The sequence below is a fragment of the Rattus norvegicus genome, chromosome 13 (assembly GCF_036323735.1).
Source record: "Rattus norvegicus strain BN/NHsdMcwi chromosome 13, GRCr8, whole genome shotgun sequence".
Taxonomy (NCBI): Eukaryota; Metazoa; Chordata; class Mammalia; order Rodentia; family Muridae; genus Rattus; species Rattus norvegicus.
In genome coordinates, this window is record NC_086031.1 from 108,688,463 (window position 1) to 108,710,702 (window position 22,240).

Consider the following 22,240-nt stretch of genomic DNA (forward strand, 5'->3'; position numbering starts at 1 on the left):
TGGTATAACAGACTGTTATTAGGAATAATTTTATTACCATTCTTCTTGAGCAGAACAATATTCGGTTTTCACCTAGGCCCATGGCCTATTCTGTCTCATGTTCTTGGCCACCAGGACAGTGTCCTGCATGGGTTATATTATCTTAATTCTTAAAGTGTAACTATGTGCTTAACTAATGTTGTGTAACAGTCTTCTCCAAGATAAAACATTCCATCCTGTAGGACCCTTCTTAAGCAGAGAGGTAAACAACTTAAAATAGTTTCAGGAAGTCCCTGAAACTGACCAGATCTACTAAGTCTGTGCCTGCCAGAGTAAGCAATAAAAGCTGACAGCCTGCCTCAGATGGGAGAAAGCTGAGCTGCAAAAACTCAAAAAGAATTGCCTGAAGAGCTTTAAACCAGAGTGGCTTGGAACGGACACTCCCAACCTGCTGAGCTGCTACAGGCTGTGCAGTGTGGTCCAGGTTTTCCCAGCTGCCACCTGGACCTTGGCAATGCAGCTGCTTTGAGTAATTTCTGCCTGAAAGCAACACTTCTCCCATACTCCTGTCAGTAACCCCAGTAAAACTCATTGGTTTACCAAGTTGGACTTTGGTGGTGTCTGAACTTTGGACTGTCAGGAGATCCCTAGCTGGGGCGAGTAGGCCTGTGTTGCATCTCCCTAAGAAAAGTTTTGTTGCACAACTTTCCATTTTAAGGATATTATCAATTCTTCAAATACCTCCACTTCGCATCTTAACCTTTCAGCTCCCAGGAGATTTCAAGCTGGAATCTCATCTTAGAGATAGGAAACTGGGGCTGCCTAGGAAAGGCAAGGGTGTTGCTTGCTTCCAGGCACCTCCTAGATCAGGCTTCTGGGATCACATCCTGTACTGGCTCCCTTTCAGATGATGCTCAGTGGCAATGTGGGAGTAGGGTGGCATCATGTCACCCGGCCTGGTGTGTGATCTGTCTGTAGGTGTTCTTTCTCCCACATTCTCCCTCTCTCTTCCTTTACTCATGACAGGCAGGGCAAGCGTGGGGAGAAGAGAACAGGATGGGTTTATGTGGAGGAGTCACTTCATTTAATGTGCCCCCATTCTTCATTTAAGGGTTTATTTCTGGATCACAGGGGGTGGGGACATATATCTGAAATTATTTAAATTGTATTGTAATCATCTCAAACTGAGATTAAATTGAGGCACTGAGAAGAGATAAGACCCCCAACACACACACACACACACACACACACACACACACACACACACAGAGTCACACAGCACTTGATTTAGAATTAAAGGCCCTGACATTCAATGGAGAGCTTTATCAGTTATCCCAGTCCTACAAAGGATGGTCTCAGGTGAAGCTGGCTAGACTGATGCTCCTCTCATTAAAAATATGGCAAAAGTGTTCCAGAATCTGAGAGCACCTTCTTTTTTAATCTACCTTAACAAAATGTGCCTTAAATCCAGGATACTCAGAAATAAGAGGATAAGGATTGTTTGGGTAAGGAGAGAAGACCCACTCATATGCAGACATAAACAATAATGGAGAAAAAAATAAATGTGAGAATCACCTGGTGTTTTATCAAAAATAAATGCTACATAAATTCAAAGGATAAGATAGGTGTGCATCATGGAATTCAGACTCTTTGTGGCTCCAAAGGACAAAATTGGCAACAGCTAGTGAAACTTACTGGAAACAAATTTTAGGCAATTAATGAATTGATTAATTGAAGAGCTTTTAAATGATCTAACCAGGTTTTGTTTTTAAGAATAGCTAATTGGGCCAGTGTCGTGGCATAAACCTTTGAGTCCAGCACTTGGGAGGCAGAGAGGCAAAGCAGATCTTTGTGAGGTAGTGGCCACTATGGTCTATAGTAGAGAGTTCCAGGACAGCCAGAGATACATAATAAAGAAAACAAACAAACAAAAACAAAAAACGAAAAAAACAAAAGAAAGAAAAAGAAGTAAAACCTACATTCCAAAACCCCGTGTCTCAAATATAGTCGATGAAAGTAATATTCATTCTCTCCCCCTCCTTACGCCCCCCAACCCACACACTGAGAATTCAGGCAACTGTTTTTATGCTTTCACAGGCACAACCCACATCCCTTTTTCTTTTTATACCGATGAAGAGTGTGGCCACGAGAGGGCAGTAGGGGACGTTTGTCAGATACTTTGACGTGTTGAGTAAACTCAGTATGTTCAGTCTCCATCAGGGAATTTGAAGACCCTGAGACCTTGCAGGGGTATGGCTTGCACAGGTCCTCATAGGAAAACCGGAGCAGAGACTGCAGATACAGAGACTATTAGCCAAGGAATCAAGATCAGTGAGCGCACCGAAGCAACCAGGACTGAAAATTCTCTTTTCTGGGGTTATTAAAGTTGTCTTAACCTTCTAGCCATTACCCTCCGCCTCCAGTATGAGGTGGGCTCGCAGGTCTGGATAAGGCAAACGCTCCTGATCCTCTGGTTCCCACTGCACCCACCCGAGTCAGGCCCAGCTCTATGTTCTCAGTGGAACAGGAAACCGGAGATGCAAAGCCAGGCTCCTCTTCAAAATGTAGAGATAATAATTATCAACAACTTCAAACCTCTTTTGGCAGCTCGCTGGATTTCTGGAATTTATAGGGTGGAGAAATTCTCTGTTCCGAAATCTGACACCCTATCTTAAGCCCACCAGCAATACAGGTTCCTCTGCACTCACCCCTAGCTCACAGGTGAAGAGGAAGGAGGGAAGGCTGTGCTCTGTGACAGGTGATGACACACGAGGGGATGGAGTGCTCTCTCATCACTCTGAGCCCCTCCTGAAGCGGAGCCAGCTAGCTCACCAGGCCCTGAGAGAGACCTGCTTCCCTAGACCCTTGGTACCACCTTTCTGGTACCTTGACTATTGACCGTGTCTGCTGGTCCAAGCCGAGAGTGGAGAACGCCTGCAGAGCGGTAGCTCTGCCGGGTTCTCGGGTGGACAGGCTAGGGTATTCATTCTGCGGGGGCGGGGCGCGTGGGCGGGGAGGGGGTTAACACGGCCTCTATGATAATGAGCTGAGCGGTAATATAGGAGGCCGGCTGAGGGCGCCGCCACCGGAGCCGAGCTGAGTCGCGCTGCGCGCAGCACTGTCCGCGCAGAGCCAAGCGGGGGCGGCGGGAGCAGCTGCCGGGATCCTTCAGCTGAAGACGAGCGATCAGATCTGGTGGACCCGTGAGCCGCGGAGCCGCGGGGAGCTTACGGGCCCGGTCGCAGACAGAGCTGGCAGCGGTTCCCGGAGGAAATAGGGCCGAGCGGGCCAGGAACAGAGGGGAAGGAAGCGCAGGATCGCTGATGTCAGAGCAGCCCGGAAAGTCGTGCCGGAGAAACCTGAAGACACCCGGCTTTGAGCCGCCCCGGAGAGACCCTGCGGGACCCCACGCCCCTTCGCAACCAGGTCCCTGCGCGCAGGCGACCAGGACGAATACGCGAAGACCCAATCCGGGGCTACCCCAGGAATACAGGCAAGCAGCCGGCGCGGGCCGAGGATTTTAATGACCCTGGGTTCCATGTGGACCAGGCTGTTCCTGTGACTCGGGTCAGGCAGGACTGGGCGCACGCTGCCCTGGGCAATCGCCAGACGAGCGGACGAAGCGGCGACGCAGGGACAGACAGACAGCGCCGAGCTGGGTAAGCGGCGCCCTCCGCCCTTTCCCTGAGCGCGCTCCCGCGGCGGTTCCTCCAGCGCAGCCACCCCAGGTCCCCTTGGGGTCCCGGCCCCGGCCCCGGCTTGGTTGTGGCGGCGAGTCTCCGCGCGTGATCCGCCACTGTCCAGGCTTCCGGGCCATAGATTCCGGCGGCTCTGGTGGTTCCGGCGCTCCGTGGTGCGCTTGTAACGCGCACCTGCCGGCTGTCTGCAGCTCTAGGGAGCGCCTGGGAGGGGAGGTCGTCCCAGGGTTGGAGTCCAGAGAGGGCCTTAGTGGCACTTGAGAGATAGCCTGGGGTGACTATGGCCGGAGGCCGTTTTGGGGGCGTTCACCAGGCAGTGTAGTCCCGGGTGGCCACTGACCCTTCCAGTGTTTCAGCAGACGGGAATCGAATTGGGAAGAGGGCATCCTTTGCGCGCGTTCCGGGAAGCTGTGAGAACGGTTTGAAAGCACTGTGGTTAAGTGTTTCTGTCCCCATCCCCCATGGCATAGTGCCCAGCTGGGGCCGGCCCCCTTGGTTTGAGCAACAGTGGTGCTGGTTGAAGTGGGAGTTTGTCCAGAGTCCAAGGGGCTCCTTAAAGCTCATTTCCTCCGTGAACTCTTTTTTGCCCTACCTCACGAAGTGATAGGATCTTAGAAAATTCCAGTTTCTCTTACTCATGACTAGTCTTCTTAAATGCTCATCTTGATCTATATGTCAAAAGCTGAAAATGTCATTCCTAGGGCCCTCAAAAATGTCCACCTGTTTAACATGACCCTTGCCCTGGGAGGAGCTACCTCTTCAAACAGCTCATGTAGAGACAGGCAGAAGAATAAGCTGGGGGAAACTTGGGAGAGCAGGTCAGTCACTGCTGTCTGGAAAGGAGAGCCAGTAGTTGTCTAGAGCAAGAATGTTCAGCTCTGTGGAGAACCAAGATCGTAGACAGCTTAACTCATACGCACAACAGACAGAGGTAAATGACTTTGGGGAGTGAGGCTACCAGATGTCTGAAGGCCCATCTGTGGAGAATTAGACAATTTGAGACACAACCATTCTTTCAGTGGACCAGGTCTGTACAGTTGAGTTTCAGAGCTGGACTGCAGGCAATGCTGAGATGGCTGCTTTCAACAGACCTGGAGTCAGGTTCAGCTCTCTGTGATTCCACACAATAGCAGGCCTGTCATACTGAGTCTCTTTCCAGATCTTGAAACTTCATTCTTCCCTCTGGGCCAGCTCTGAATGTTGGGGCCTTCCAGTGAGAACCAGTCCCCAGAAGAGCTTAGCCCTGGCTGGAGGAATTCAGCTGTTCCTAATTGAAATGCACAACTTTCTGTGCAATCACCCTGGAAAACTCCTAGAGTTGCTAGCAGCCCTCCATCCTCTGATCTCCAGGCAGGAAGATAGAAGAATTCATTAACTTCTCTTCTCCCCACAGAGCATCATTGGAAGTAATTACCTGTGATCTCTGCTGGGTGGCCTAGGGGTGGAAAATTGAGAGAGGGCAGGGAACCAAGGAAACAGAGTGGAATCTGGCCCCATATCCCAGGAGGTTGCTTTTTTGTTTGTCTTCTACCTGACATCACCTCCTCTTAGTGCTAAGCCCCAACCCATCCCACAACTTGCCTCTACTGCCACTAGCTAGTATTATCTAAAGAACCTGCCTTTGTCACAGTTAATTCTGTCCAAAAACCTGTTGATAAAGGGGACTGTGAAGACTGACTGACCCCTCTGTTCCCATACTGTCCTCAGAAAATTTGCATTGACATGGGGGTAAATAGTGTTGAAAAACAATTCAAAGAGCATGGCTTTTTGAGCCATGTACGGAGGAGGAGACTCTGCTAAAGGTTTCAAGCCCTGAAGTGCCAATGACTTGAATGGTTCTCCCTGCTCAGGTACAGCCTGGCAAGGGAGTCTCAGCTGCACCCTTTTCATTGTTGTCAGGGCATGGGGACAAGGACCATCACAGATTGGATCCAGGAGGGGGTGAAGAGCAGCGGACCTTTGGTTAAAGGAAGAACAGACAATAATATCATTTGACTATTGCTCAAGACCATGCCATCTCAAGGCTGCTGGTCCCTATCATAGCTGCCCTGAACATCTCTCCTGTCTCTATACTGTCAATGAAGGATTGCCCTCTAACATTCTTGACCAAGAGAAGCTGTAGATATGGTAGATGATTAAGTTCAGCATCTGTTTTGCAGGAGTTGCGTGTTCCAAATAAGGTTGGGAAGCCTCAAAGAACAGCCTCTCTCTACTAGGGCCCCTCTCCTGCTTACCAACACTCCTGATTATTCAGCTAATCTTTATTTCATGGGCAAGGAGACACAGGAGCAGGAGGGGAAGCCAGTGACATGCTTAAATACACAGGACAGCAGCTGGCTTTAAGCTTGCCAGCACAAGCAATCCCGAAATATTTCTGATGCTGGAGTCATCACTGTTTGTGGAGCCTTACGGTTTCTATTCCACCTTGCTTTCTATGATTGCCTCTAGAAGCTACAGGATTTGGTGTTGGGGAGGCAATTCCTATTTCCAGGCCCCCCTCCCCAGCTGTCTTCCTGCATTGCCACACAGCTGTCTCTGCACAGAGAGACTAGGGTACAATATACTTCTGTCCATCATGGCAAATGGAGAGAGGCAACCAGAGCCAACCCCCTCGCAACCCCATGCAGATCATAAAGAGACGGGAGCATTGTGTTACAGTCTGTTAGCCGGAATAATCCAAGACTGTAAGAGAATCCAAGAAAAGCAGGCTTTGAGGTGAAGTTTTTACAGCTAATATGTGTAGCACCCCAACACTACCTTTCTCCCATTGCTACCCCTTCCCCCCAGGGCTGTCAGTTATCAATTCATTCTATGTGAGTGTTCTGTTTCTCCCCACCACATATGCTCAGTTCAAACAATGATGAATGGAACTGATTCCCTTATGGGAAACAGTTTTTTCACTTAGTTACAAAGATTTCATGCCTGATTAGAGCAAATGAGGGGTGGGTGTGCCATCCTGTGCTTTTTTTTGGTCATTTCTAAAGGTGAACCCCCTGTGGAGACAAAAAGAAAGGCAGTTCCTCTGGGGTCAAACAGCTGGTCCCATCCTGCCTGTTGGCTGGTCTGAAGGGGCCACCCCCTCTCCTCTGCTCAGCCCCCAAAGTTCTTTGGGCTCTACTGCCTAGCGTGTGGGCATATGGAACCTCTATACAACTCATTGCTCAGTCTTAAGTTGGAGGGCAGGAATAGAAGTGAGAATAGTTTTGTTGGGGATAAATAAGGTCCCTATGGAATTCTAGTATAAGATGAGAAAGGGAAGGGAGGTTGACAAGAAAGGCTTACAACTGAGCTCTTCCAGAAAATCCCCTGCTCCAGCAGCTGCTTAATCATTATCCTGACTTTGTCTGACTTAGTCTCTCATCTGGGTGGCAGGATATCTCTGGGAACCCTGAGAACCAGCAGGTGTTCTCCAGCAGCCCTCTCTTCTAGCAGAGTGGTTGGTGTTACCACTCCCTGCTGTCTTCCTGTAGCCGCTGGCATAGTACCTGATCCACTCACTCTCCCTCTTCTTCTCCAAGCATCCCCTCCATTACCTGTCCTTTTGCCCAGGCTTTGCCAACTGTTTACATGACAGGGCACAGTCAGAGGCTGAGGAGAAGACAAGGTCTGGGAGAATGGAGAGGGTTGGCTTCACATAGTACTCCAAGCAGTTTGAGTACAAATTGCTTTGGGAGTATAGATCAACCCATTAGACCAGAGTTTGTTTGGAAATGGGGTAGCAGGGGATGAAGGAGGGAGTTTGAACATAGCCTGCTGTTCTTCCTCCTGGCAGACTGTGGTCCCGTTTTAGATATCTGGCGTGAGACCACTTGATAGGAGGTCCTCCTAAAGCACTTGGCTCATCAGAGCTGCCTTGCTGAAATCCACAGAAAAGCAGGTAGAGATAGAGTGTGCAGCTCCAGACACAGGCATGAAGGCACACTTGCAGTAATAGAAATCAGGATGTAGACAAGGTCTCAGATAAACAGAGCGACAAGCAGGAGACAGAGGGAAGATAGAGATGGAGACTGACAGTGTACTGAGATACAAGGGCCAAAGACTGAGCCCCAGGCATAGGCTCCTCCAGTGAGCTCAGAGCCTGAGGCTCTGGGATGCGGGAAGCCAAAGTAGCAGGTTTTCTCCACTAGAGGGGACTCTTCAAAACCACAGGTTCTGCATTACTGGCTTTTGTGCTTTTTATTTTATTTTATTTTGGGGGAGGAGTAGAGGAGGCTCATATATTGGAAACTCAATTGCAATGGCAAAGGGCAAAGCTGGAACTTTTCACCCCTGTTTGGCACAGAAGGATAGGATCAGGGGAGAGAAGGTCCCCGGGAGTAAGGGCCAGCTTCATTATAAAGTGTTCACTAGACTTACAGGGGAGGCTAGTGTCATCATAAGATATGTGTAGGAGTGTACATGTATGTATCCGTGTGTGTGTGTGTGTGTGTGTGTGTGTGTGTGTGTGTGTGTGTGTCCGTATAACCCTTAGAGGCCAGCCCTACAGGACTTGACTGGATATAGGACAAGGTGAGAGAAGGTTAACCCACACAGCTCATGTCTGGGTGGCTAGGGAAAGGGATGTTATGCTCAAGTCAGCAGGCAATTCAGTCCTGGATGTCTCATCAAGAGATTCTTGCCTTTTTATACTAGCGAGTAAAATTTTGGCCCATCCCCAAGTCCCTGTCACAGACCTTCTCTTCTTCTCACTCCCTAATGTGTATTTCCAGCCAGTCTCTGCAGTGGCAACATTGCTCTGAGGGAGACTTTTTTTCAAAAAGACCTTTCAGGAACTAAACGTATGTCAGCATTGTATCGCTGACTTAATCTTTGTCTTCATATTCTCCCTGGGAGCCTGTCTCTGAATTCTAATTCCCCCTTTCATTTCGACAGAGGACAATATTGAGAGAGGACACGCACAGAGTGCAGAGGCTTCTCTCATCCACAGAGATAATAACTGTCCAATGGTGGATGGAAAAATATTGGGGATGGGCAGGGAATCAGAGATCAGAGTCCTTCTAGGTCTGATACTATCCCCTGATATTTAATCTCAGCTTCCCTCTGGCTCCAACTTACCTAGGGTCAAGAGTGGAGCAGAGGGAGGACACAGGGAAAGAAAGTAGCAAACAAGATAAATGTGTCCTGTTATGAAAGTTTAATCCTGCTTTGCTTGCCTGAAATTACTTTCAGGATGAGAGAAAAGGCAGTAAGTTCAACTTGTCTTTCAGAAGCAGGGTGGGGAGGGGCCCTGGGGCACAGACTGAATATGTGGTAAGGTAAATGACTCTCTTCCCTCTATGACCCCCAACATGCATGCATGTGTGTGTATACGCACACACACACACACACACACACACACACACCCCTACCTCTCAGAGACTTCCAGAGGCTTCTGGAGGATCCATTTCTTCTCCACCCTCTGTGAAGACTCAGACTCACAGACTTTCTCTTGTATGTTTCAGCAACCTACCTTGCAGCTTTGGTTTCTCCTTTGGGTGTTAAGAGATTACTTGAGTAGTTGAGCTACTGTTTCTGCCCCTTAGGGTAAGCCACACAGACACTGAAAGCAGGAATCAGAATCCCTTCAGGTTTAAATAGATGGAGGTCAATCACTTGTGTACTGCCAAAAATGTGGTAACTCATAGTCTGAGGATAGAAGAGCAAAAGCTTTAGCCTCCAAAGAACCACAACCATAGCAACATCTGGAGCTGTGGGAGAGAACTGCAGAAGCCAAAATCCCCCAGGCACCAGTCAGAGAAGGCAGGGTGGGGTTAGCCATGACTAGCTTTCTCTTCCTCTGAAGGGAAAAAGGGTGTTGCTCAGAGCTTGTAACCTGTGTAGTTCAGTACGAGTTAGATTTCTGGGAGAAACTGGTTTGTGCCTGAGAAATCCAGGGTCCTGTTAGTAGGAGCCATTTAATTCTACCTCCCTACCCTCTGCCCCTCCCCATGGGTTTAGGCAGCACTGGAATTGTTTCCTCCAGCACCTTTTCCCACCACAAAGTCTGGAGAGGTTTTCTTGCTGCATTCTTCCTAAATATCCCAGAACTGGCAGTGTGGACACTAGTGTGGTTCAATAGAAAATGTCACAGCTTGTCCCTATTTCAGTCTGAGTGTCTTGAGTAAATCCTGTGTGAGATGAAGGCCAGGGAAGGCTAGCAGAGGAAAGTTAAAAGGAAGCAGATGTCAACTCGTTTGGGGAAATAGATCTCTCTGTGAACCTTAGGTTGGAGGGCTTTGTACTAGTGTGTCCCAGAGTAGGAATAAATCTGGGCATCAAGAGAACCGAGAAGCCCTTACAGTTATTCCCTGGAACATCTATTTGGGTATGTGAATGGACTTTCATGAAGAATGGCCCACTAATCTATTCATTGTGAAGAACCTCTGGTGTTTAGGCCTTGGACTGTAGCTGGCAACTTCGCCTCTCAAGTGTCAACCTACACAGCTACTCTGCTGTGGCAGAGTGAGGCTTACCACACTCTGCATGGCTCACTTAGACTGAGTAAGAGCACTCCAGGGACAGCTCAGACTGCTCAGGAAGCCACTATGACAACTTTTCTGTAAGCATACCAGGCACATGACCTTTCTAAGCAGGAGCCAGGCTAAGAGAGGGGTAGGTTCAGGAAGGGAGGGTAAAGAGCTCTGCTTCCCTGTGGAGACTGAGGACCAGCAGGCTAGCAAAGTGGCAAGGGGATGTTGCAGCTTTGAAGTTGTTTCCTGCTTCTAAAAGTGAAAGGTCTCTACTGAGCTGAATAAATATTACACTGGCCTCTGACCTCCCACCTTCCCTGCCAGTCACCCATTCCCACTTCCCCCCTTCACCCTGTTCGAGAGGAACGAAAATACCTGAGGGAGAAGAGCCTAGTTTCTGAACTCCCTGGAAGACCAGTTCTCATTAGAACTCAGACCCCTTGGCCCTCCAGAGCCAGCAGAGCCCCACTCTGGGTCCCCACTTTAAGTGTAAGTGCTAGTGTTTCTGAGGGTGTCTGCAGACCTAGAGTTGGATGGATGACTCCCAGCCTCAACCTGCCTAGAGCTTCCCAACTTATCCCTTTGCTGTAAGTGACAGAAACCTGTAGCACCAGAACTTCTGTAAGGTACCCCCAGATTCTGTAAACACTCCCAGATTTATCCAAAAGAATGAAGCTCTTATCTGAGTACCCAGGCATCAATCCCTCCAGGTTTTCAACTCAAGGACTTAAAGAGTAATATGAACCACATGTGTAGCTGGGATCAGGAAACCTCGAACAGAGGGTGTGAGACCTACTAAGAGCCAGACAGATGGCCAGGAAGAATGTGGTGCCACACAGGCTCCTGCCACATAAGAACAAAGGAGGAACAAAGGGTTTCCCTTCACACTTTCTGCACCCTTCCTGAGGGCTTCTCACCTGTTGACTTCTCCATACCTCCATTTGCTCCCTGGTAGCAGGAGGGAGAGCAGCGCATGCCTGACACCTCAATGGGCTGATTACTTCCTCCTACCTAGTACCTTTGTCTCTGTTTGTGTGACAGGGTTTGTTTACTTGTTTGGTTTTTTGTGATGTTCAAGAGCTTTCATTTGTCTGTGCTTCTGGAGCTAGGCAGAAGATGTGTTAAGGGAGTTAGGAAAATGATGAGTGCTGCCAACTGGAAAAGTTATTCTAAAATCTAGAGCAGAATAAAACCAGGGATGTTCTCAATTTATTCACACCCCCCCATAGTCTCTCTATATTTATTTAGAATTTTCTAAAAAGGCAAGCTCGTACTTAAAGAAAATGTATGCTTAGAGTATAAAGAGCCAGATACTCCTGGAGTCTGGAAAGAGGAAAAACCCATGGTAGTCCTGTCACTGAGGCCACAGGCATTGCTTATGGCTGACATTTAAATATTAGAGTTGAGATTTGAATCCTGACTTTGCTGTGTTTGGATTTTTTTGAATACCTTCTACTCTTAAGAATAGAGAAGGACATGGTCTTAGAGAGAATCGGTTGGCATTGTTCTGAGAGTCACCCTCGAGAAAAAGGAGGGCAGATCCCTAGGTTCAGATGCCTGGCTGCAGTTAGGAGGTGCTGTCCCACATAGAAAAGGCTGTGCACAGGACAAACACAATAGGAAGAGTGTTGGCAGGTCCAGGAGGGCCCAAAGGCTTGGGTCTAATCCTTGACCTTTGCCAATCATTGGTCATGCCATGCAACCCAGCTGGGGGAAAACATCAGCTGTCGTCTCTTAGACCCATACACTGCCCCCTGGCCAAGCTGGAAGAGGGCCTCGTTCTTTGTGGACTATAGAATGTGGGAATGTGATACTGAAAAGATATCCCTACATGCTTGACAGTACTCTCCAAAAGCCTGCTTGAGAAAATGGAGACAGGCAGGACATGATGCCTCGATTCTCTTTACTAAACATGAGTTACAAAATGAACAGGCGTGATGTGTAGAGCACTTGGGAAGTATGCCTGAGTATTTGAAAATAGTTTTAACCCAAGTTCAAATACTAGCTAAGAAACCTAAGCCCAAGCTGAGTGGTAGAATGTCCTGCATCACCACACCGTACTCCAGTTGTTCCTGCCCACTAGCCCCGCCCACTTTACCACATCTCTCCCCAGCCTGTTGCTACCATCCTTTACCCAGTTACATCCTCCTCTCTCTATTCCTGGGTTTGGCTAGACACGCAGCTCATGATGAGGCAGTATCCTCGGGAGAACTCACCATGCCTCTTTTCTGCCCATCTGCTGGCCTTTAGCACACATCCACAGTTCCTACTGGCACTGAGCAGTGTGGGGAGAAAGACTCCCCCCTCTTTTCAATAGCTCCAACCAGCTTTCCTCCATCCATCTCCAGTCTTGCTATTTGCACAGTCAATGGCTCTGGCAAGGCCAGGCGGCCTTTCCCTCCTGAGAGGCACTGTAGGCACTGTTTGTGTTTCGGTCTCTATAGACTCAGCATTCACAACTTGAAGAGGCTGAGACAATGACCCCAGCAGCTGCCTGCAGACTGCTGGCTGGGAGGCACAGACCAAGAGCTCTGACTCTCAGGGACCTGCCTGCAGAGGGGCAAGAGGCACGGAGTGTCAGGCCACCAGGGTTATGCCCTTTGCACCTGTGGGCTTTCCCAGGCAGCTGTGCCTGGCCTTGAAGGATGTGGATGGATGGGGAGGGGGGAAATAATCTAGAGGGCTGGTTCAGATCTCTAATTTCTGCTACACACCCTCTACATTGTTGTCACAGTGCTCCCCAAGCTACACTGTGAAGCCTTGGGGGTAGAGGGTTAAGGGAAGTGAAAGGCATGACTGCTAGGTTGCACACTGGAGGGATCAAAACACTGACCCAGAGAGGAGTGAAAACTTATTCAGGGGTCTGTCCAGATAGGAGAAATATGCTTTACTTGCAAGGAGTTTGAACATGGTTTGGTTACTGGCTAATTCAGTTTGATTGAACGAATGTTTATAGAATATGTGCCATAGGCTGAGCATGATTCACCTTTCTGGCTCTTGAAGATCTGACAGTGGTGTAGAAGAGAGCATGAGCACATTGTCATTATATATAGTATGGAAAAATAGAAGAGAGACATGAACCAGAGCTATCCAACTCAGGCAGAGGCTATCCATAGAGGACATGATCTACATCATTTGGAGAAATAAGCAATAGTTCAAAGATAACCAGGTCTCCAGTAATGAGTTGGTTTTTATAGATTAAAAAATTAAACAGGTAATAATAAGTAGACTGTTTGGGAAATGTTTCTGAATATTTGAAAGGTGGGTCAGAAAGGGAAACTAGCTGATTGCTGAGTTCTCTACCCACTTCTGGCCCTGCAAGCTGGAGTTCCTTGCTTTGCTTTTCAGCAAATTCACCAAAGGAAGGACTGTAGAGGAGAACAGGGTAGTTTCAGGTCTAAAGAAATGACCCATAGCTACTAATCATAATTCCCAAGTCAGTAGAATTAGTACTCACAATGTTGTTACCATAGCTGGCCTCAGAGCAGGGTCCTAGGAAGGCTGGGCTGGGATTAACCCTGGTTTCCCCTGGAGCCAGAGTGCTACTAATCATGTTAAAATTAGCACTCTCTTTACATGCAGGGGCAGAGCTGCTGAACTGAGGTTTGGTCAATTCTCTGCTAGCACAGCTCTAACTTCTAATCATTGTCATAAACAGGACTGAAGCAGCTGCTCACTCCAGTCTATTATCAGCTTGGTTGGAGACAGAGAAATTTAAATGACAGTAAGATGCTTAGCAAAAAAAAAAAAAAAAAAGTCAGTGTTAAAAATAAAGAAAACAAGACAGCTTGTTTCATTGAAATAGAAGAGTTATTAAACAGCCCTGAATTAATCAGTGATCTGCCGTGTCTGGGGATAGAAGAACAGGAGGTGGGGCTGGGAAAGAAGCCCCAGGGCAGTAGGCAGGAGCTGCTGCAGTTTACCTTGGCTGCAGAAACATGGTGGTCTTCAGAAGGTAGCTGGCAGCAGGTTTCCTGCCCACAGGGACGGTCAGGCTGAGGAGGGAAATTTGGCACACTAGTCTCAAAATACATTCATTAGAGCTTCTGGGCTCTGTCATCTACCAACACCCATGAGGTTTCTGGGATTGTCAATAGGCCCCAGAGACCTCAGCCCTCCTTCCCATCAGCTAGACCTGGGCAGAAGCCAAAAGGCATTTAATGGCTGGTCAGCAGCTCTCAGAGGTTCCCAAGAATTCAACTCAGCTGACAGCTTTTAAACCCAACCCCCATTCCAAAAGGATGGTAACAAGGCATACCCAACTCTAGACACAGTGTTGCCTACCCAGAACTGTATGGTGAACTATAGAGAAAATAATGTCTTCTCGGAAATGGCAGTTAGTGGCACTCACTTGGAAGTCCAGGTACCAGATAAGCAGGATGGATGGCATAGGTAACTCTCAAAGCCCAGAGTCTGTGTCTTCCTTGCAAGCCTAGAATCTTAACCAAATAGTTAACCTGGACTGTCCTCCAACCTTATTACCTATGAAGCAGCAATGCTAAGGTCATTGCCTCCACAAACCTGCATGAGGAGCGTAAGAATGGGGTGATGTGTCTTAAGAAACAACAATCACTTTACGACATGGAGTCTCTTGGAGACTTGGAACAGCAAGTAAGAAAGGTTTTCTGGAAGAGTTTGAACATGTCTGGGAGAGGGCTGGCTTGCATACACAACACATGGAGGGAGGGAAGCACCATCCATGCACAATCGATGCATAGGAGTGATACACTGGATCTTGAGCCTGTCGCTGCAGGGGCATTTTCTTTGCTCTTTGACCTCCACATTCTTTCTCTTCACCCCTGGCTCCCCATCACTCCAGCTACCTCCTGGCTGTTTACCCTTTTCCAGACTTTTCTCTCACACCCCATTCATTATCTTGGGCCAGACTTTTCTAGTCCTCACTGGGGAGTTCGTTTCATCCCTCACAACCCCAGGTCCTCCCGTGGCCCTAGACTTTGATGTGTCTATCTAGAGATGATTACTGCCTCAGAGGTCTCCAAAGTACGTTTCTCTGCTCCCCTCACTGCAGGTAGTGATGGGCCTGGATACCTGTGTACTTTCACACAGATGAGGTTCTGAAACAGATTTCTGCCAGGAATTCCACCCACCCCTACATTTCCACTAGTTATTTTTACCTAGTTTCGTGATACCTCCTCTGCTGGGAATGTGCATGTGAACTTGTCTGCTGCCGAAGACAGGCTGCTTGACAGTATCTGTTCTGCATGAGTCAGAGTCACAAAAGGAAGAGATAATAAGGACTGATGGTGCGAAGGAAGGAGCCTCTTCATCAGCTTCCTCGAGAAAAACAGTTGACTCCTATTCTAAGGCCGGGTCTTGGTTCAGAAAAAAAAAAAACCGCTGGGGAAGAGAAGGTAGAAAATAGGAAGAAAGAGAAATTTCTTTACTCGTGTAATGAGCAAACACTATGCGGAAGAGGTCAGGAAATGTGGGATTCAGCCTGCTGGGCTGCCATCTCAGCACCTCCTCTGCCCCCTTCTTGTGATATTGACATCTACCCTTCCTCCCCAGCTTGACTCATTCAGAGATCATGAGGGTGTGAGAAGGGGACCCAAACACAATGCAACCAGGAGACTGCCAGGCGAGATATTAGGGACCTGAGGTCAGTAGGGCAGAGATGAGAGGACCTGTAACATTGATTCCGTCCAAGAGGGCTAGGCCTCCAAAGCAAAGTGCTAGATGGTAACCTCTCACCCAGTCTGGGACACAGCATCTTGATCTTGGAGAAGTCACCCATTGACCTTTGAACAGCCATTAATGCCAGTGAGATGGTGAACAGTGTTTCTTAAAAAACAGAAACAGTAGTGGCTGGTGTTTACTCAGAGCTGTAGAGTTTATAAAACAATTCATATCCTTGTCTCCTTGATTCTCACCACAACCCTGTGTTAGGTGTCTTTACAGAGAGGAAAGTAAGGTTCTCTTCCTCCAGAGGTTCAATAACTTGTGCAAAGTAACCCAGCTAGCAAGAGTAAGATTTGAGCCCAGCTCTGTCTCCAAACACCATGTATTTTCTCTGCAATAGTTATTCTCAGCAAGTACCACAGGGAGTTGCTCAGCCTCCTTACAGACATGTTCTGTTCTGAACCTTCCTAGGGCACCTTCCCTTGCCTCTTCTGCTTTTGATCACATTGTGTGGCCAAATTGCCATATTTGTATTACTATATGCTTCTTGTATTATTCTGTGGTCTGTGGCTCTGGAGTTCTTTGCTAAGACTTTCTACATAAGCTGTTATGATCTCTTCTTTCTCCTTCTCCACCTACCCAGAGACTCTCCTCCATAAGTTCAAGGTGAACAGCTGGAATCCTTTCAAACTGTTCGCATACTCTCCACAAGCTCCAAACGATCAGTTATGACAAATCTTTGAACCAACCATGATAGATAGAACAAATCATTACTCCATGAAGACTTATCAGGGATAGCATCAGCTGAGAAAAAATAAACAAGTGCTCATCTCCTTCTCTGTACTGTTCAGGATCAGACTGAGTGCATTTTTGAGTGAAAGGCACTTGCTTGCCCACCTTGCACAATAGTCTAGCAAGTACCAGATATAAATCCAGCCTTCTGCTGGGGAGACAGGATGTTGTCACACACAAAGGAGTCAATACTGCAGTTTGGTGGGAGCAGCAAGTAGGTGCTGAAACCAGGATTTCCCACTCACTTAAGAGGACTGGAAGGGCTGGGAAAGGGGGCCAGACTTGGAGAGGTGATGCAGAATGTGAAGATGGCGGATTTTTGGAAGAAAGCTCCACAGAGGGGAAACAGCCAAGGATTATAGGGATTCTGTTGGAAGGAAAATTACTCTTAGAAAGGTAGGCAATAATGGCAGGAGAAAAAAAAAGCAACCAGGAGGGGCAGGATCTTAGGCATCCAGGCATTGGAGCCTTTCTGGGCAAAAATAGGGATCTGTGCCAAGTATTTCCACAGTGAGTCCCTCATTCTGCCCATGTGCCTGGCAACATGAGCCAAGGGCTCTGAGAGACAGGGCCACTTGCAGGATGTGTGACCCTGGGTCTTAGCTGCAGGTGGCTTTCAATAGAGTCTGGCACAGAGCAAGGCCTGAGTGGTAATGATATGACTATTATGCAAATACTATCCCAGAGAAGGCAGTACTGTGATCCCAGGGGATAAGGCCACCTCTTTGGACTTGGGGAACCCTAGCTTCTGGATATGGACAGACACCCTAAATTAGCAGTAATGATAGAGACTGTTCCTAGCATAAGGCAGAAGAAGCATTAGAACAAGCTTCTTTTTCCTGAACCTGATCAGGCCTGAGGCCACGGAGGGCAAAATGTATGGTCTGTAAGAAGAATCGAGAAGCCCCTCACCTGGTCTGGGAAGGTGGGGTGGGACAGGTAGCAAGATTATCCTCTTAGACGAAAAAGCTGTGGCAGACTTTGGGGTCATATCTATGAGTCTTGTAGTCAGTGGAGAATGGACTGGAGGATGATAGCCTAGTACTCTGGCTTTTTCTTTCCTGACCTTTTGTTTCTCCTCTCTCCTGCCGGTGTGGACTGAAATTATGTCATTCATTCTCTGAAAACATTATGTTTAATGGCAGCATAATATAGTATTATGTAGAATAACTGCAATTTGTTTCATCACCAAAGTGGGAAAATTTTAACCCTGCTTTCCGGCTCCATTTATTCGTGCAAGAGATGCAGGCTTTCCCTATATGGTAAAGAAGGGCGAGAAGAAAATGGTCTCTCGCTCTGCACTAGAGCAAATGGAGTTGCTCTGAAAGGTGACTTCTTGTCCTCAAGAATTTCACTACAGGACACTGCAGACCTTACCTGTAACAGGTTAGTCCCACTCCAATCCTACTACCTTACTACAATACATGACCACTTAGGATAAGTTTAAAGAGGACTGTATAGTCTCCAATAAAATACTCACCAGGTTTTACTTAATATTCTGATGAATTTTACCAGACTTGTGATAAGAGGGTTTGACTGAAAGTAAATTTTAGAATGTAGTCCACTTGGAATACACTGGCCATGTAAACTGTCTCCTAGCTGAGGATACCACCCAAGTTTCTCTTTTGGCTTCTCGACTTGGCTTCTTCTTCTGCTAATTGTGGACTACTCATGAACCTTAAGGTAGTAAGACTTCTAGTAGTGCAGGAAACATAGCTGGGGACTAATAAAGAATAGCAGTAGTGGGCACTCTTTCTTGCTTTTGTTTCTATGATCAACCTACTAGTGGTCCTCAGGCTCTGAAGTTCCTTACATGAATTTGATCTAGCAAGAGTATAGTCCCATGCTTATACTTTATTCCCTTTGGGAAGAGCCTGCCAATTGCTTTTCCTGTGCTTTAACCTAGTAATTCTTACCAGAACAGCACCTCACTGCTAAGATGGTGTCAAGAGAGCCCTACTTAGGATCAAGGGAGCAATAAACCACCTTTTCTGGTCCTCCTTAGACCAGAGGATGGGTGTACTCCCAGGAGCAGCTTCCATAGCTTTAGAACCTGCTAATGTATCCTAATTTTTTCCAGTTAGACAAGAGATACCCATAGCAAAGCAGACTTTTCCTAGTCCTTTCCCCAAAGGGGGTTGAAGAGGGCAGAGCCCCATGAAGGGGGGCAGGTTGGATGGCAGGAAAGGCAGCTGCTTGAAATTGATTGCTCCCGCAGTTTAGTTAATATCATGTAGCTCTCTCAGCTCTGCCCCGGTGGCGACCTTTAGATAATAAAGGGAATTCAGGGAGATTTCTGACAGGCTCATGACATATGGGGCAGGTCTGCAAGGTCAGGCAGTGTATCTCCCTGCCCCTGGCCCAGGGTAATGAATCTTGTTTTGACTTTTCAAAGCTATCCCAACCAGTACCCCAGAAAAAAACAGAAGCCCACCTCACAGTCCCATGCCAGTCCCTCAAATGAGTGCACATCTTGGGGCCCTTCATAAGTCAGAGATACAACTCGAAACTTTGATAGCTTATGCCAGGAAAGGACAAACAGTGGGTGTTTTGCTAAGGTCCCAGAGGAGCTGGTGTGGTTTCCCTGGCTCGACCAGAACCCTCAGAGAAACCTGGGAATGAAAGCAACAGAAACCCTCCCCTGGTGTTATGATCGTGGCACAGGATCTAGAGCGAGAAAGAACTGGGATGGAAATGAACAGCAGTCATATCTTGGGAGTCCCTGTGTCCCATCATGTTCTGGGAGCTGACAAGTAACAATAGCACTGTCTAGGTAGGAATGGAGGGTGGGAGCAGGAGAGGTCCAGGAAGGAAAACCTATTCCAACAAAAGCATATATTAGTAAGTCCTGGAATTCATCCCAAAGTCTGTTGCTGCAGAGCAGTGGGTCTTTTGTACACTGCTTAGGGCAGGTGGGAAGAAAGACATAGTTTGTGACTCACAGATCTCCAGAGCACCTGTTCAGCACTGTGTATCCCTGCAGTCACTGTCCCTAATGGTAAATATGAGTTATTCATTCATACACACACACACACACACACACACACACACACAGAGAGAGAGAGAGAGAGAGAGAGAGAGAAAGAGAGACAGACACAGAGACAGAGAGAGACAGAGACATAGACAGAGAGACAGAGACAGAGACAGACAGAAACTAAAAAAATAAAGATTCCTAGGCCAAGAAGTTCAAATCAATGACTCTTCCCTTCTAATGGTGGCTCTTTCTGCTGCAGCAAAGATTCCCAGGCTGGCAGAATCTGTGACAGATATGTTTTGAGGGTGTTCTAAAGTCTGGAGGATCTAGCTTTCAGAGGTGTTGCTCTCAGGGACTATGAAGGAAGACTGTCCCAGGCCACTGTTGTCAGTGCAGAGAATATCTTCTCCTTAAATATCTGAGTTGTCTTTCTGTGTATGCCTAACTGTGTCTAATTTTCCCTCCTTTCTATAATAATTTTTCTTTTGTGTACATTGGTGCTTTACCTACATGGGTTCCCTAGAACTGGAGTTGCAGTTAGTTGTGAGCTGCCATATAGGTGCTGAGAATTCAAGCCCGGTCCTCTGGAAAAGCAGACAGTGCTCTTAACTGCTGAGCCATCTCTCCAGCTCCCTACACTTCCCTTTTAATGGATATACTGGCCATATTGATTGGAGTCTATCTTCATATCCTTATATTGATCTGATTAGTGAAGTAAAGACTGTATTCAAATACATTTAGAAGTCTTTGATACATTCTAAAGTATTTAAGGTTAGGACCTCAATGTGAAAATATTGGCTGAAAAGACACAATTTCACCATAACACATTATCCCATCCTTCTGGCTTGAGCTGAGGCCCCATGATAGTGCCTTATTCAGCCTCTCTCCACTGTCAGAGAAGCACAATTTGATGGAATCTAGGGGATTTTGAAAGACCAAAACAGGACACCATGTTGGACACACAACCCACGGTTGCTCTCTGCCTTGCCTCTAGCCTTTTGGTTATGGAGACTAGATCTAGTTTAACCCCCTACTCCATCTGTGAAAATAAAACTGAGGCTCCATCTTCCTACAGAGAAAGAGAAATAAAGGCTGAGTAGTTACTGTTACCACAAGCTGTCTAGAAATACACAGGAGGGGCTACAGTGCCATTCAGGCTACCTTCTTAGGATATATGAAGAAAGCAGAGCCCTGATTTCCACCCCCCCCCCCGCTCTCCAACCCTCCCCACTCCCTCCTTCTCCTCTCCTCCCAGCTCTGGGCCAGGACTAGTCACTTAGCTTCGAATAACACTGGAGTCTCTGAGGAAAATGACATTCCAGTAACGAAGCACATGCAGCTGGTACAGCAGTGACATCTAAATTGTTCCTTTGGTCCTGTTATTTTCTATAGGAAATTCTCCCTCTTCCCTCCTCCCTCCCCCTCTGCCTTTAAATCTCGTGCATAAAATACGCTAATAACAATCTTGGTGTCTCTGTGTGAGTGACAGCTGAAATAAGAAAAAGACTAATCGTACCTCCTGCAGTCCTGTCACTAGGAGATTCATTGAGCCTTCTCCCCACCCCATCACATTCCCTCTCCCCTCCCCCATTCTCCCTTTCTCCCTGTTCTCTTCTCAATGAGAATCATGGCCATTTGAATAATAATATTATAGACTCCATCAGGGTGACAGTAGGGGAAAAAAATCAGCTCAAACCCATGATTATTCCTTCAATCTAATAATTATTTAAATACCAGATAACTTCTTTCACTCTAATTGAGGCCTTTCAGCCATCACTGTCCCCAGGGCCTTTGCAGTCAGCCTCTTGCTCACCTTGTGCTACCTACCAACAAGCCTGGACTAGCTCTGAATTGGTGCTGGAATGTGAGCTTGGCCCACTATGAGGGAGAACATCCTTCTTCTATTCTCCCATTTTACTTCAGATGAAAAAACAAAACCAAGGGAAGATTGGGTAAGCTGTGCATCAATATCTCTGGTTTAGACATTTCTTCCTCCTGAACTTTAATTCATTGAAACCTGAAGCCCAATGAGACCTTCTGACATCACAGGTCCAAAAACCTGCCTGTAGCTAGCCCTTGCCAGTCCTCTAAGATACCTTAGATACTTTAAAAACTTCCACAATCTCTTCTGCAGTCTATCCCAGGGATGGGTTGTCTCTATATGAGATCTCCCTTGATATCTTTCTTACCTCAACCAGGTGTGGTGGCACACTCCTTTGAACCAGAGGCAGGTGGATCTCTGTAAGTCCAGGCCAGCTTTGTTTATGTAGTGAGTTCCAGAACATCCAGAGATATGTAGGAAGACCCTATTTCAAACAAAAAAACAAAACAAAACAAAACAGAAAGATCTTCAGTCTCTTCTACTGCAGCTCTAACTCTGTTGGAAGAGGGAAGTTTTTTTCCTGCTGAGAGTACATATGACCCCGCTGTGAAATTATGTATAGCCTAAAGAGGTGGGACACTGAGGACATAAGAGCTCCTAAGACAGAAAGCAGATGTCATTCCTGGGTATGAGTTTTGCCTGGCCATGACTAGGCTAGAGCAGGTCAGAAGAAGCCACTGCCCAGGACTAGACCGGGACCATTCTCATTATATCTTTTGGACTCCTTCCCCTTGAATCCTGGGCTTTTTGGGGGATCTGTCCACAGCACCAGTTCTTGGTCCAAGTCTCCCACCACATTCCCTTCTGCCATGTGCTAAATCCAACA

At 47.3% G+C, this 22,240-nt stretch overlaps 1 protein-coding gene across 2 annotated transcripts in view; it reads left to right on the plus strand.

Moving 5' to 3' along the window:
* Positions 1 to 22,240, plus strand: part of Plxna2 (plexin A2) — a 205,182-nt gene that overhangs the window by 5,308 nt on the left and 177,634 nt on the right. Inside the window, exon 1 of one of the 2 annotated variants that reach the window (NM_001105988.2) lies at positions 3,068 to 3,638. The exons of the other annotated variant lie outside the window; for it this stretch is intronic. The gene's annotated coding sequence lies outside the window, so the exon portion shown is untranslated. Of the gene's footprint in view, positions 1 to 3,067; positions 3,639 to 22,240 lie in introns of those variants that run through there. 2 annotated transcript variants of the gene reach the window in all.